The 17,245-nt window shown below is 41.0% G+C and overlaps 1 long non-coding RNA gene across 5 annotated transcripts; it reads left to right on the forward strand.

Annotated features, from left to right (window-relative positions):
- Positions 1-3,417: 3,417 nt before the first annotated feature.
- Positions 3,418-7,575, forward strand: LOC136205200 (uncharacterized). 5 transcript variants are annotated; one of them, XR_010675858.1, is made up of 5 exons: positions 3,418-3,544; positions 3,626-3,697; positions 4,983-5,377; positions 5,516-5,630; positions 5,728-7,571. It is a non-coding gene; the product is annotated as an uncharacterized lncRNA (long non-coding RNA). The 5 variants fall into 5 exon arrangements; XR_010675859.1 differs by having other exon boundaries at positions 5,302-5,377; positions 5,728-7,570; XR_010675860.1 differs by having other exon boundaries at positions 3,626-5,377; positions 5,709-7,575.
- The last annotated feature ends 9,670 nt before the right edge of the window (positions 7,576-17,245 follow it).

A 17,245-nucleotide genomic window follows, 5' to 3' on the forward strand; every position in this document is an offset into this window, starting at 1 on the left:
CATTTATACCGTAATGCTTAAAAGATAAATAATTATTCTTGATCTTTTCATATAACTATGTTAAAAATAAATATTTATAGATATATACCACCAAAAATGAAAATTATTTTTTGGGACCCCTTATTAATAATTTTGGTAATGAAATTGAAGGGAAGGGCCAGCAGAGTTGGTGCAAGTATGTTGGCTAGAAGTAACAGGATCAACAAATGAAAACCTAACAAAAGGGAAGAATTATGAGATAAACTTTGTGGTAGAGATGAAAGATGAAGGTTTTGGATGGAATGGTTGCCCTGTTTTTATCATGGCTAAGATTGGTAAGAAAGGTAAATATAAATGGGATAAGGTCATTTTTTCTGATTTGCCTAAAAATGTTAAGACTCAAATTCCAATTTCAGATGGAGGTTTTGTGTTCAAAGTTCCACAAGATTTGGGTAGTGATGACACTGTTCTTCATTTTGGGTTATATGAAGTTTGGACTGGTAGATGGAAGGGTGGTTTCTTAATTCATGAAGCTCAAGTCAAAGAGTTGCCTTATTGATTATAATTATGTATTTATCAATAAATAAATAATTGTGAGGTTTGTATTTCTCAATCAAGGTTGGATTAAATCTATCATTAATACTTCTTATTATACATTTTATCGATTTTTTTTTACTATATATTCTATCGATGAAAGTGGGAGAAAGGAAGAATCTAATGAAGAAGGAATATGTCAGTGGTTAACACTTGTTAAGAAAGGGAAATGAGCGGAGAAGATTAGTTTTTATAGAGTTAGTTAGAGGAGGACGATATGTGATCTTGTATGAATATAAGTATGTTAACCATATTGAATTAATAAGAGAAGTTTTATTTCTCTTCTTTCATTGTAATTCAGTAGTTTTATCATGGTGTCAGAACTTTATGGAACATCTATATGTGAATAAAAAAGTAATATTCTAATAGAAATTCTCAAAGAAAATTATGAAAGGAAGAAAGAAATTGTATGGTGAAGCATTACAAGTTGAAGAAGGCAAAGTAGTAATCGAATCTGAAGAATAACCGAGGTTTAATTGTACGGCCAAGCCTTAAAAGTTTATTAGTCATAGGTGTAATTTATCCAAAGATTTGCACATGCTTTCCCTCTGAATGACTTTCCTTAGATTTAGAGATAAACATGGAAAATATTTTTGTAAGAAATTTAACCGAGCTCATAAATGAAAAATGAAACTCATTTGCCCTGTTTTTGCTATACATAATGGATGCCGTGTTTTCCCAAAGGTTAACCCATGTGTTTCTCTATATTTTTTCTGTCAGCAGTTGTGTTTCTTTGTTTTTGCCGAGTTAATATTTTGTAGTAATTATTTGCATTTTTACTTTACTTTTTAGATCTTAAACAACATTTCCTATAACCAACAATTACTAAAACCCCTATTTAGACTCTTAATGTAACTTAGTGTGTTTGGGTCAACATGTCCATATAGACACGACAACTCGGTACTCTTACTATCTTTATTACTTGTATGACAAGTGCATTTAATAGTATGTTGGATTTAATTCGCGACACCATATAACCAAAGAAGCATGCCATCCATTGGAAGATTTTGAATTAGCTTTTGAAGAAGTAGACAAGCAAGAATAGATGGAGATTTTAGTTCAAATGAACGTCCAAAAGATTTTGAAAAGTAAAATGATGTAAGAAGGTAGATCAAAACAGGAACTTTCTGCATTTGTTGGTGCATGTAATGAATCTTATGTTGTTATTGCTAGTTCTAGTTTCAAAGTTTGGATAGTTGATTCAGGTGCCACCACTCTCATGACTCTTAAGTTTCCTAATATGGAAAATATAGCAAAATTGTCTCCACCAAAAAGAGTTCGCTTGCCAACTGGAGAGTCAAAATTTATTACATATAATGGACAAGTTGTTTTCACTTGTGGTTTCAAGCTAATGAACGGGCTTTATGTCCATAGTTTCAAGTATAATTTACTATAAGTTGTTGAAGGATCAACATGTTTAGTACAATTTTGGGTTGAACGTTGTGTTTTGCAAGGCTGGGGGTTATGTTTTGCAAGGCTAGGGTTGTGAAACTACATTGGCAGTTGGAAGGATGCAAGATGGATTGTATTACTTGTCTAATAATAGTTTTACTCAATATGTAATAGGTTAATATAAATAAAGTTGAAGTAGTGTTTGTAACTGTAGAAGTAAGCAACAAAACAGTTGATGTCGAATTGTAGCATAGAAGGCTTGGCCATGTTTCTAGAGAGAAAATTTCTCAGTTTACTTAAATACTTTCTTGTTCTACAATTGATAGTTGTAATGTATGATTAAGAGCTAAGTAGTCAATGAAGCCTTTTTATAATAGTTATATTCAATCAATAAAGCTGTTTGGTTTAGTTCATATGGATTTCTTAGATCCAAATAAGGGATAATTTGAGTGTGTATATACAAGGGTTTGAAAGGCCAGAAGGGTTGGAAGATATATAATTTACACACTTATCAATTGTGTGAATCTAGAGATATGAAATTTGAGGAAAATACCTTTCCTTCTTGTTATAACACTACAAGAAAAAACGCTATCACCGACACAATCGACCGACGGAATTTTTTGTGTAGGAATCACCGACGGAAGACCGACGCAAAATATGCCTCGGAAATCACCTACACATTTACCTACACATTCAGGTAATGTGTAGGGCATTTTTGGTGGGATTTTTCCCGCCCCAAATACCAACACCTTTAGTAGGTGATTTTTAGGGTCGGTGATATCTCCAACACATGAGATTAATCACCGACAATAAAATGTGTAGGAGCCTAAATTATATATATATCTCATATTTAACTTAATATATATATAAATTAAAAAATAATTAAGAAATAAAAATGTGTTAAAATATAATTATTAGTTCATTTGTCCATCCGTTAATATAAATTAAAAAATTAACGGATAAGGTGTAAATATGCTTCTAACGTTTGCGACGAGGAGCAATTTTACCTCTAACGTCTAAAATGATGCAATTTTATCTTTAACGTTAGCAAGAAGAGCAATTTTACTCATAACGTTGTCAAGTTGGATCAATTTGAGAAATAATTCATCAAACGTTTTTTCGGTCTTGAATCTTGTCAGCTACAAAATAATTACTCCTAACCGTAAACGTTAGGAGTATTTTTGCACCTTATTCCAAAAATTAACTATTAGTATTTGTCCATCTTTTAATATAAATTAAAAAATTAATTAAAAAATAAAAATGTAATTATTAGTAATTCTGATGCTGTCAATTTATTCATATTCAGACATAAAAAAAAACTAATTATAATTTTATCCATTTATTCATATTAAGCCAAAAGAAAATAAAAATATAAATTAAAAAACTAATTAAGAAATAAAAATATATATACCTAAATACAAGTTCTAATCTAACCCTTTCAGAAAGCTCTCTGTCTAAAGAAGTTCCAACCCTAATATCTTCCTCTCTCCCTTAACGACCTGGTTGCTGTTTTCACCGGTGTTGCCAGCGGCGCGACTTTCATCGGTCTGATTTCAGACCTCGACGACCTATTCTCCAGGTACGACTTCTTGCTTTGTTCTTTTCTTCAAAACAACTCTTTTCTAACGAAGACCCTATTTTGCTCTGCTTCCACAACTAGCTCGAAAGAGAAGGAAGTCAGCAAGAGCAGGTTCAGGTCTTTCGGCAAATGAGTTCAACTACTGACCAGAGGGTAAAGAAAATCCTCCCTTCTTGCTTTAATGTTGCAGTCACGAGATAGTTTATTTTTCACTAAGTTTTTGCTTTCTTCTTGTTTGATAAAATGTCCAAGAGACAATATGTTTGAAGGTACAAACTAAAATAGATTTTTTTGCTATTCAGTTTTGTTGAGTTTGACTTTGATTTTGAGTAATTTACAGTGCCATTATGGTTTGTTAAAGTGATTCCTTGAAGAAGGTTGGTTTATTATCCTCAACATTATCAATTATGTTTCCTGAACTTTTCCTGTTATTGCAACATATGGTTCTTTGAGCCTAGTGGAAGTGTTTGCAGACAAATTACTTTCTTGGTAAAGTTATGAGTTTTGAGTTTTAATTTTCTATGGAATATTGGCTCCTTAAGATGAGTTCTATCTAATTTCGTAAAGGCCTGAAATTAGAACATTCTTAGTTGGTGTAAATTGTGCATGCTTATTGTTCGATAATGGTCGTTTCATTTTGTACAGGGTTCCAATGTATTATCATGTGAAGTTTGCATTTTTAGTCTGGTTGCAAATTGCTTCTGCCATTCTAAGTTTGAATCGAACCAATATGTTATTGTAGCGGAATTTTGGAGCATTTTACAGTTGAATGCCTATCTTTTGTACCCTTCTCTTCCTTTTTTTATTTTGCTTATTTAAGAGTTCTATATGATGCGTATGGATTTACTTAGGTATATCTCAATAGCTTGTTGTGGTTTAACATAATCATGTCTGCTCAACCAGTAGACGGTGTCAAAGTAAGCAAGAGGAAGCACTGATAGACTAAGCGCTCTTGGACTGAGCTCCCTAGACGTTGTTTAGGAAGTATCCAATCCATTTGAAGCCCCTAAGCTTTTCAACTATTGTTGATTGAGCCATTGATCTTTCATTTTGAGCATAGAGTCCTCGATCATTAAGCTCCTGGTTCAATGGAAAGCGCGTTACTGGTTTCATTTGTGTCCGAAATTGCATTTCTTATAGTTCAACTTTGTTAACTGAATGTGTGCAATTAGAATTGATAGGGGCTCATTGTGTCAAATTGAGCGACCGGGGGCTTAATCAATAAAAAGTGGAAAAGATTAGGGGCCTTAGGATGCTATTTTCCTTTAGAAAATGTATGAAGATGATGAGTCAAACTTTGGTGGAGCATGTTGTGGTGTGGAAAACACATGATGGCATTTGGAAATTACGTAGCTTTACTCAACTGCCTGATTTATATGTCCTTGTGTATCTCTTGCTTAATGCTTACTAAGGTCAAGTGTTAAATTAAACTTTGCAGCTTTTGTGGCCAAGTACATGAGCATCTATAAAGCTTTCCTTATTGAAACATTTGGTGAAGAAGATATCCGCATTTATGGATGTTTAATTAAGAAGAAGAAAATTCGAACAAATTGTCTCTTCACTTAATCCCTATCTACATGGTGACCCTAGATTTGAAATCCAACTTCCTCAATGAGATTAAAATTGTATTATTTTTTGCCTTTCAAATCCATGTTTTACCCATCTTCTTAGTGAAATGTGTTTGATTGAGTGCCGAGACAAACTAATGACAGTTTTAGCTTCTTCTTTTTACATCATGGGGCATAACAAATATACAGTATCCACATGTCCCCTTTTTTCTCGAGGCATCAAGCTAAAGTCGATCTTCTTGTGGGCTTTGCACATGGTGAAATGGTATGTTCTCTGTATTTTTTTATAAAATAGTAGTCTTTTTTTTTGTCAATACGGGCCATTCAATCCAAGTTTCTTAATAGATAATGCTTTATATTGTTGTTCGTAATGTAGACATATTGTTAATTTTCTATGTTACAGATGAAAATGGAGATCTTGTAAAGGCTGAACATTCAAATTTTCAGGTTAGAATTGTCGACAGAAACCAAGCAGAAATCGAATTCGCGAAGTCTACTCTTAAAGTTTATAGGGCCACGTAAGTATGATGTGAATTGCTAATTTATTTCACCTGCCAATTGTTACATTTGTTGATACTAAAACATTTAAACATCAGTGTCTTTTTCTTGAAGCAGCTAATCATATTCGAGAGAGAATCTGGTGAATCCGGAGAGCACAATTGAAAATGAAACAAGCATAATCACACATATCGAAACTGATTGTGCAGATCTCCGAGCTTTTGAACATTGCCGATGACAGCAATTCAGACAACATTGCCTTGGGTAATTACTGCCTAAGATTCAGAAATTTTAGAATACCAGAGAAAGAAAGGAGAAAGCAAATTAAAGATAAGTTCATTTCTTATTGAACACTTCTTAACTTGATATGACATATTAGATTGCATCAACTATTATTTGATCTCCTTGTGCACACTAATTGTTAAACATTGTGTTTGTATTAGAAGTGATGAGTTCATTTTAATATTTTGTGACATAATGACAATTCTATACTCTATGGGTGTTAACAAGATGTACCAGCCACTTCCATTTCATTACTGCAGCTGCACAATTTTATCAATTGATTCTAAAAGTGTAGAGTGAAAGTGATGAATACTCCATAAATTCATATTTGTTTGTAAGACTAGTTACTTTAGCTCATAGTGTGTATACTTAAATCGACTTTACTGTCTTTTCATCCTTCAAAGATCGTGATCATAGGATTTGAACTTTTTTAATTTGTCCAACACATTTGTACATAAGATGACAGAACATTTAATAGAGAAAAAATTATGTTAGTAATGTCTAAATTGTACTAGCTTATCAACGTTAGGGGTACAATTGCACCATTTTAAACGTTAGTGGTAAAATTGCTCCTGACCATCAACGTTAGGGGGTATTTTTGCGCATTATCCCTTACTATTAGGAATTTGTACTCTTCTTTAATTTTTTTGTTAATTTGCTTTTGGTGAGATAGGGTGAAGTTGGCAATCGGTTTATATGGACAATTTGCAGAGTCTGTGTATGTATTAGGCTTAATAAAAATAGTAAGTTGCAGCTTACATTTTATCCTCTTTGTCCCTAGAAGATAACACTAAACGTTAATTCAATGATAATTGTGATCAAGAATCAAATAACAATGTATCTAGAGTTCCTCCAATACCACCAATGTTGTTTCCGGAAACAAGCTTTATATTGAGTTGGAAAGCTGCTAGAATACTGAGTAGGAAAGTGAAGATTTTGGCTTCCTGATTCTGGAGTGCTAAGTTCTTTAATTAGCTGCTGATTTCTCCTAAAAAATCTTATCTAGTGGTCCTATTACCGTAGCAGAGGGATCTGTACTGGCACTATTGTTAATTTTCTTTTATTAATTTGCCTTTGGTGAGATAGTGTGAAGTTGCTTGCTATGCATGACTTGAGAAATACACATTGGATTTTAGTTTCTGCATTATTGTAGCTGGTCTAAACCACACATGGAGTACATATATCTTTTAGAGAACACCTTGTATATAAATTAGTTCTAAAGCACTTTCAGTTACATCTTTCAGGTCTTTTGCTACTGGTGAACAACATGAAAGCCAAAAGGAGTTTAGTTCTTATGTCGGAAGCATCAATTTTTTTCTTGTTGATCTCTTAATTGATTTTGCTATTTTGATTACATGTTGTTTTGATCAGATTAAGGTTATTTCTTGCAGCTGTTAATAAGATAGGAAACTTGAAGAGGAAAAGACTTCAAATGATTTGAAAAAGCAAAGGAAGGGAAGAAAAAAGACACAGAAGGCAAATCATACCCAGAAAAATGAGAAATCTCTACAGCTGGTCAGTTTTTTATACACTTGAGCAGTAATATTTATCTTGATGCTGGCAGATCTTTTTGTTAGGCCTGTAATAATTTTCTGTTGTTACAATGCTTCCATTTGTAAATTTAATGTCATCAATTTTGAACAATTAATTTGTGGCTTGTCTTCTTAGAACATAACCATGTTCACTTTTGGTATTATCTATAGATGAGTGCTGAAAAATGTGTACACTTTTGGTATTATCTATAGATTGCTTAGTGTTATAGTTGCATTTTGTTATAGATACAATTGTTTTGATTTGTGTTTTAATATATATATATATATATATATATATATATATATATTCATTCATTCATTCATTCGAGTTTCCTTCAATCCAAATAAAGTGACTAAAATAAAATATAAAATTAATTTTAAAATGATTTATAATTCCGATGCATTTCTGTCGCATTATCTGTCGGTGAATTATTTAAATAAATATTTTAAAAAAAGATCACCGACACATTTGGGTCGGTAATGTTGTCGGAATTTCCGACGCAAGTCACCTACTAAAATTAGTCGGAATTTCCGACACATAACTCCGATTACAATTTGTGTCGGTGAAATTTTTGTGTCGGTAAAAATTTCTCGCAGCAGCTTACCTAGAAGGTCAACGCCGAGACAGGTGAATCTGTCGGAATTCCGTCGGTGATAGCGATCACCGACGCAAATTAGTCCATCACCGACGGAATGTTGCTGTCGGTGATAGAGTTTTTTCTTGTAGTGTAAAAAACATTCTTCAATTAATTGTTTAAATGATAGTAAGTTCATATATAGATTAATATATATAAATACAATCTCTATGGGACGTTACTTGATGTCAATTTATTACTTGATTACAATAGAGTGCACTTGCCCTTGATTACAATAGAGTGCACTTGCCTTAGATAACATGTATACATATAATGCACTCATTAAAGTGGGATTGGGGGAATAAATTCTCTAGAGGCGGGAATAGAGCGGGGACAAGGACATGTATCCCACCCCTCGAGGATCCCTATCCTTGCCATGTCCCTATGAGGATATCTTTGGATATTCTTAAAATAATATATTTATATGATTTTTAGACGTTTATTTTTATATTCTCATAATTTTTGTTTATTTTTATTTGATAAATTGATGTATTACTTACAAATTATGATTGATGCATCTTTTATATCAAATATACTATGGTTGTCAAAACCGGACCGGTCAAAGAATCGGAAAAGACAAAGGGTTAAGGGTTTGAGGTTTAACCGGGGTCCAACCGAGGTTTAACCGGTATTCAAAAATCATATGAAAATTATAATTCTATTCGTATTTAATCTTATAACATAGTATAATATTAATTGTATTCATAAAAGTTATACTAATAATATTTATTTAATATCATAACAAATAAATATAAAAATTAAACAAATGTACTTTTAAAATTAATAGTGATTATTTTTATTAATAACTAATTAGGTAAGTGAACTCCGTGATCTGGGTCTTCGGAAAGAGGCTTTATCGTCTGTATGGATCGTCCCTGCGCCGGGAATGGTCCCTGCGGATACTCCGACGAGCAAGACAGTCAGAGGTTCTCACCACTATTCAAAGTAAGGTGCTCAAAATGGTTTTAAAGTGATTACCTCCAATTTCTTGAATGTGAGGTATGTTTTTATAGAGGTTGCTTGGGCCTATGGGTCGTCTGCCCGATTGGGCCTATCTGCCCGAATGGGCCTGACCCGGCCTAACTCATATTCCGAATCAAGTAGTCCCCCCCAACGAGAAGCCTGGTCGAGTATTTGATGCGAGGGTTCAGCAGGTGATGTTCGCTCGGCAAACGACAACATCGATTCTTTTGACATTCCAAAACGGCTCTCTCTCTTTAAGCGTGCCTCTCTTTTTTAGCGCCATCATTTATATGCTTTAAATTGCACGTGCGCCGTCGGTATTAAATGCGAATTGACAACTGTGCCTGCGTGATTATTTTGCCTCCCACTATAAATATTTTGAGGAGGGGAAAGGAAATCTCTTCTTCTCCAAATCTTCTGAAAAATTCGCGCCGTTTTGCTCCTGTTCTCTGCGACCGTATTCTTCCTACCTGTTTTTTGTGCATTTGCAAGGAACCGCTTGCTCATTTGTCGGCCGTTTTTCGTCGTCGGGGGCTCCTTTCTTGCTGCAGAACTTTGCCGTGTCCTTCGAGAGGTTAGTCGTATTACTTTTTCTCTGATTTGTGCGTTTTTCTCGCTTTTATTTCGACTTCGGGGGAGGGGTATTATGTCAGAGGAGTCTTCACGGGGAGCCCTAAGTAGACTGCCGCCGGTCGCCCCGGGTGACTACACGCTCCGAGAGTCTGCGCGAATCCGGTCAGTTGTGCGAAAGAGGCGAGCGGATAAAGTGGGTGAAAATAGCGTGGCGGGTGAGGTTCAGAAGAAAAGGAAAGTACCCATTGCTCGTCCGCTACCCACCGTTGATCGTCCGGCCGGGGGAGTAGCCACCGGTGTACTAGAGGTGGTAGTGACGGTTCCAGAGGGTTTAATCACCGTAGGTCGCCCTCTCGCCGCAATTTAAAGAGAGCACCTGGCCCTGCTGGAAGCGAAGGTAAGCGTTTCGACAAAGCTGAGCGCCCTAGGAGGCCAGAGTCCCTCGTGGTTGAAGATGCTCATAGTATCATAGTTGCGGCGGATCTTCCGGCGATCTCGGCGGTGTACCGGCTCGGGGAGCCCTATGAGTTAGCGGCGCTAAACGAGGATACCAGAGCTCATCATGCGGGTAGCGCTAATGAACTCATAGTCTACGAAGAGCAGCTGGAATCGGGGATGCGGCTTCCTCTCCTGCCTTTCTTTGTGGAGGTACTGAAGGAATATGATCTGTGTCCTGGCCAAATACATCCGAATGGCTGGAGGATGATGGTCGCCTTCTACTCCTTGTGCCGTTCGGTCGGATATCGGGCCACGGGCCTAGTGTTTCGTGAATTCTTCAAACCGAGCAAAGGACAACGATCGCATCATGTTACTTTTTCGCATCAGAAATTCAGAGTTATGGGTGGTCTGAAGGATAAGCTATCGGAGTATCGTCATCGCTTCTTTCTAGTGAGAAAGCGTGATGGTGACTTTCCCTTTCGGGTTATGTGGAATGACGATCCTATGGATTCCAGTCGGTGGCTGAAGACCCGACCAATGCTTCCTTTCGAGGAAAAATTGATCACGCACTTAAAAGGTCTCCCGACAGATAAAGAGCATAAGCAGGACGTTGACGAGCTGGTCCGTCATTTCCTCTCCGCTGGTTACTATATTTGGAATAAATGGCGAATGGCGGATGTCAAAGGGTGGTCGGCGGATGACTTTGAAAAATGGAAAAAGGGGTACCACTTCAAAGCTGGTGAGCTGGCAGAATTGGAGGCCATCTCTGTAAATATTGCCGTAGTAGGTGAGGGACTGGGCTCATTTTCCTGTTTTGTCCATTATGCGGCATGTTGTTTTTATTAATCTGAAGTCTGATGTTTTCTTCGTTGTTTTGGTTCGTGCAGGTCCAGGAGATCCCCGCGTCAGCATGGACTTCGATCCGAATGAATTCAGTGTTGGTCTGGAGACTGCCGACGAGGCATTTGGGGGAGCTTCCGGATCCTTGGTATCGTATTCCTCACTCGAGGATGCGAACCAAGTTGTTCAGAGCATGGGAGGTGTTCTTGCTGCCCGGGAAGGTGCTGACGGGGAGGGTGATGTCCCACAGGGGAAGCCCGTAGCTGTTCCGGCTGTCGAGGAGCCTTCTGGGGGAGTGGAGATGATTGAGATGGGCGAAGAGGTCTCTGGTAGTCCCGATCGTGGGATGGTTACTCAGAAAAGGAAAAGGGACGTTGGGAAGACCGTTGTCGAAGATGCGGGCGGAGAGAGAGATGCTGAGGAAGTAAACGCTGGTTGTAGCGAAGGTGGGGAGAAACCTTCCTCCGATGGTGCTAACCAAATGTCCATGGATGTAACGGATCGGATACGGGATCATCCGGAGATGGTAAAGAGGATGGAGATGAAAATTGCCAAGTTCAAGGAGTATGTGATGGATTTGTCTGTGCATTCGGATATGATGACCTCCGACCTGGCCCGTGCAATGGCCCGTGTGGCCCGGGTTCCTGGTGAGCAGCAGCGGATGGATGGTGCGTCGAAAATGAACTTGGGTTTAGAGACTTTATCGGCCCTTGGCGTGGTGAGTTCTTTCGTTTTCTTTTGCTGTAGCGAGTGCCCCGATTTTTGTTGTCTTATTTTGACTTACATTCTTATCTGCAGTCCATTCAAAATGCAACCCGAGTGTTCGATATGTGTGTCAACAACGAAAACTCTTTTCGTGATATGGAAGCGGGTCTGCGAAGATCTGTCAAAGATCTTGAGGAGGCGAACCAGAAACTGATATCTGCGCGGGAAACTTTAGATCATCGCGAGGCTGAGATCGTGATGTTGTCAGAGAAGCTGAAGGTAGAAACTGCCGGTCGGGTGGAACTTTCGCAGCGCTTGAAGAAGGATGTTGAGGAGATCTGCGCATATCGGGTGCTGCTGAAAATGGCTGTTGGGTGGACCCGTCATATGGCAGGTATTATGAAGGAGAAAACGAGACGCTCGTCGGAGCTGGTCGAGGAGAATGCGTCCCTGAAGCGACAACTAGAGGCTGCCCGCAAGGAGGCTGCCGATCTCCGTGCTTTGGCGGGTCAGCGTGAGGCGAAACTAGTGAAACTGGATCGTATGATGCTCATCACCGCAGCGCACTCCGCAGGTTATAATGTTCCTCCGGATGTGATCTTTTCTCCGGATATCTACGACAAATCTGCACAGGCGAAAGCTGTTGAATTTTGTAATCGTTTTAAGAAGTGATAGGGAGGTTGCTTCATAATTGTAATGATGGTTTTGTACAATCTTGGATCTTTATTGGGATATCTAGTTGCATTTAATGATGTTTTATTTGCTTGATGTGATTGTTTTGCATTGTGCCGTCTTTCACGTCTTATCCCCGACCTGGTATAAATAGGGGCTGGATTACTGACGTATGAATTAGCAAGTAGTGTTCCTCTTTTTACTCCCTCTAGCTGTTAACTAAATTTCTCAGAAAATGTCGCTTCGGGATGTCGTTGATCCTGCTCGGGTGCTCGAAGTCCAGAAAGCTATTTCGGCGATGCCGCATCCTTATGTTTACTGCCCTCCGTCTGAGGAGATTGATGCGGAGAGAAAAGTTAGGTACTCGTCCCCTATCTGGCTGAATCGTGATTTGGGTCCGCAGAAAAGAAGAGTGGAAAGCGAAAATTCCATGCCATATACTGGGTCCGTCACTGATTCTTGCGAGGTTGCTGTAAGCGCACATTCATCTACGTAAAAGAAAAGTTGGTCTCACGAGGGCATCGGGTACCTCCTTCCTGACGAGACTGTCGCCCCGGTCCTCAATCCGCATCCTTCTTGGATTAAAAGGCTTCTGGCGGATGAGATGGAAAGGGTGCTGAATCTGCCGCATGAGGTGGAGTATCGTCGGGTAGGGCGTCATGCGTCCCCCTCACGCCCCTATGGGCCGACCTTCGTCGATCCGCTCAAACCTCGAAGTGTAGTTTTTTTAGAATTTGCGAGGAAAGGGAGCCTGGGTCCCGTTCCGGCTAATCCGAACCACCGTGTGACTCATGTGGGCAAAGCCTGTCTATATCATAGACAGAATGGTCATAATACTGATGAGTGCGTGGATTGGAGAGCGATGTACCAGGATCTGATGGACGAGGAGGAGATACCGGACCCTGACAGTCCAAAACCTATTTGATCAGCTCGTCGTGATTACTGTGTTTGTCTGGCCTGCGTTGGCTCTTGTATTTGCCTGTTATGTACTTTTTGTTTTTTTTTTATGAAAGAATGTTGTTGTTTATTTGAAAAACTTGTTTCTAATTTTCCTGTTTACCTTGTGCTTCAATTGTCGGAGAGTGACGGTGTTCTGAACGTCTAGAATCGTTATCTTAACGAGCTAGACGATGAGGGAGGCGTTCGATTTGATCGAAGAGCCTGTTCGGAGAGTGTTCCGAATGCTTGATTGGCGAGAACGCGTTAGGGTTCTGAGCGCCTAGAATCGTTAATTTAAATGAGTTAAACGATGAGTGAGGCGTTCGATCAAATCGAAGAGCCAGTTCGGAGAGTGTTCCGAATGTTTGATTTGGCGGAGAACGCGTTAGGGTTCTGGTCGCCTAGAATCGTTAACTTAAATGAGTTAGACGATGAGTGAGGCGTTCGATTTGATCGAAGAGCCAGTTCGGAGAGTGTTCCGAATGTTTGATGTGGCGGAGAACGCGTTAGGGTTCTGAGCGCCTAGAATCGTTAACTTAAATGAGTTAGTTGTATCCTTTGTCTTTTGAAACGGAGTTCGTATATTATTGATAATATCTTCTTAATGTTTGGACATTCCAGCTATTGTCAAAAACTACTCCGTCGAGAGAGGCAATTCTATAAGCTCCATTATGGAGAACAATATCGATTCTGTATGGACCCTCCCATGACTGTCCGAGCTTTCCCTGCGCCAAAGGGGACTGCGCAGCCGCGGCGTCCCGGAGCACCAGGTCCCCGACCTGAAAAACGCGTGGGCGAACCCTTCGATCATGATATCGCGCCATATTCTGCTTATGGTTCGTAATGTGTAATAGGACGTTAAGGCGTTCTTCTTCGAGTCTATCGCTGGCTTCCTTTAGCTCTGCATTATTTTCGCGCTCTTCGTAATCTACCTGTCGAGGGGAGCGGAGAATGACTTCTGATGGTGCCATTGCCTCTGACCCGTAGGTGAGAAAAAAGGGGGTGCGACCAGTGCCGGTGTGCGGGGTGGTTCTGTATGACCATAAGATTGCCACAATATGATCGGGCCACCCCCTGCCCTGATCGGTTAATCATGCTTTGATTCCTCGAAGGAGCGTGCGATTGCTTACTTCTGTGAGGCCGTTGCTCTGAGGGTGAGCCACCGATGTATACCGGCCCTTGATTCCCCAGTCCGCGCAAAAGTCGCGAAACTGGCCACAGTCGAACTGTTTCCCGTTATCCGTGACGAACGAATGGGGGACCCCAAAACGGTATATGACAGCTCGCTTGACGAAGCTGATGACGTTGCTAGCGGTTATCTTGGCTAGTGCTTCAGCCTCAATCCATTTGGTAAAGTGATCGACCGCGACGACCACGAAACGCTTTTGCGCCGAAGCCATTGGGAAAGGGCCGAGCAGGTCAATGCCCCACACTGCGAAGAGCCATGGAGTGATGATACCCTTGAATGGGGCCGCTGGGGCGTGATGAACATTGGCGTGTAGTTGACAAGCCTGACAACTGCGGACCAGACGTGTTGCGTCGGAGTCCATGGTCTGCCAGTAAAACCCCTGGAGCCGGGCCTTCCTTGCAATCGTTCGGGCTCCTTGATGCGATCCGCAGACACCTTGGTGAATCTCCCTCAGACAATGATCTCCTTCTATCTTAGATATACAACGTAACCAGGGGTGTGTGGCCGATTTTCGGTAGAGCAAGCCATCCTGTAGTGCATAGCGCCAAGAACGTCTGACGATTAGGGACGCTGCTGCCCGATCTGATGGAAGGGTCCCGTCTTGAAGGTACTTGATGATTGGGCCTTTCCAACCTTCTTGCGCTGTCTTCGCGGAGTCGATCGGTAGAAGAGTCTGTGTGTGAAAAGCCGGGGCGCTGACACTCTCGATCAAGGTGAGCGGGTCGCTAGATTGCTCCCCTGCTGCAAGAGCAGCGATGGCGTCCGCTTCCTCATTTTCTTCCCGCGGAACCAACACTAGATCCAGCGTCACACCTTTGCTCTTTATGTCGTTGAGCAGGGATGTGGCGAGGGTCAAGTATCGACACATGACGAGGTCCTTTGCTTGATAAGTTCCGCTGATATGGCTGACTACCAACTTCGAGTCAGAGCATATTGTCACTCTTCCTATGACCATTGCTTTTGACAGTCGAAGGGCGGCGATGAGGGCCTCATATTCGGCTTGATTGTTGGTAGTCGGGAAACTTAGCCGGATGGCATATCGCAAATGAAGGTTACCAGGCCCTTGAATTGCTACCCCGACCCCTGCTCGTCCTCGGGCACACGACCCGTCAACGCTCATAGTCCAGACATCGTCCGAGTGAGACGTTGTTGTCGAAAGCTTGGTTCTTGCGCAGCCGGAGAATTCTGCTATGAAATCGGATAAGGCATGAGCCTTGATTGTCGTTCTTGGTTCAAAACGGATGTCGAACTGGGAAAGACGAACGGACCAATTTGTGATTCGCCCGGAGACCTCCGGCCTCTGCACAGCCCTTTTCAGCGGATAATTTGTCCTGACAATGACCGTGTGTGCTTGAAAATATGGTCTCAGGCGCTCTGAGGCTTGGGTAATGGCGAATAAAGCTTTCTCCACCTCGAAGTACCTGACTTCTGCTCCTTTCAACACTCTGCTCAGGAAATATATTGGAAAAAGTTCCGCCCCTTCCTCCTGAGTTAAGACGACGGCTACCGTTTCCTCTGAAATCGTGAAATACAAATAAATATCCCGCTCAGGTTTTGGCGCCGAGAGTAGGGGGGAGTTGCGAGGAAAGCTTTTATGGCGCTGAAGGCGGCCTGGCAGTCAGTTGACCACTTAAAGGGGTGCTCCTTCTTGATCGCTTTATAGAAGGGGAGACATCGCTGAGCTGAGCAGGAGATGAAGCGTCCCAAAGCGATGATCCTTCCGTTAAGCCTCTGCACGCCTTGTAGGTCGCGTGGCGGCTCCATTGCTATAATGGCCTCTATTTTGGCTGGGTTAGGCTCGATGCCCTTCTCCGATACTATACACCCCAAGAACTTTTCGCTGCGAATTCCGAAGAAACACTTCTCTGGGTTGAGCTTGAGGTTATAAGTTCTGAAGATTTTGAGTACTTCCGCTAAATCTCGTGAATGATCGGCCTCGTTAGAACTTAGGACCACCATGTCGTCAATATAGACCTGTACGGTTTTCCCGATGAGGTGACCGAACATCTTATCCACCAATCGCTGGTATGTGGCCCCCGCGTTTTTCAAACCGAAAGGCATGACATTATAGCAATAGGTTCCTTCATGCGTAATGAAGGAGGTCTTTTCGGCATCGTCGGGGTCCAAAGGAATCTGCTGGAAACCTGCGATGGCATCAAATTGTGACAAAAATTTTCGACCAGCCGTCTGATCAAGGAGTTGATCTATGTTAGGCAGCGGATAAGAATCTTTGGGGCAGGCTTTATTGACATTGGTGAAATCTACACACATACGGTACTTTCCGCTGGCTTTCTTTACAAGTACAACATTAGAAAGCCAGTCCGGATAGTTCACCTCACGGATAAATTTTACAGCTAGGAGCTTGTCGATTTCTTGCTTGATCACCGCCTGCTTGTCTTTTGCTTGCACTCTCATCTTTTGCTTGATGGGCTCGACGGCTGGGTCGATATTTAGCTTGTGCATTGCGCTTTCAGGTGCGACCCCCGTGATGTCCTCGGTGCGCCAGGCGAACACATCCGAATGCTCTTTCAAAACGGTCTTGATCTCCTCGGCTATCGGGGAAGTGAGCTTTGTTCCCATCTTCACTATCATGCCGTCTCCGAGGACACAATCCCCGATAGGCTCAATAGGTACGGGATTGTATCCCCTTACATCCATCAGTCCGTCCTCCAGGTAGAGAGTTGCTCGAGGTTGAGTCACCTCCCACTGCAGCTTTTTTGCCAATAATCGGTCCCCTTGGACAGTGATATTTCCACGAGGTGAGGGGAATGTCAGGCATAACTCGGAGATATCCACCGTGGCCTTTAGGGCGGCCAGGAGCGGCCTCCCGATAATCGCGTTGTAAGCCAGGGGGATGTCAACCACAA

Source organism: Euphorbia lathyris, chromosome 9 (assembly GCF_963576675.1).
Source record: "Euphorbia lathyris chromosome 9, ddEupLath1.1, whole genome shotgun sequence".
NCBI lineage: Eukaryota > Viridiplantae > Streptophyta > Magnoliopsida > Malpighiales > Euphorbiaceae > Euphorbia > Euphorbia lathyris.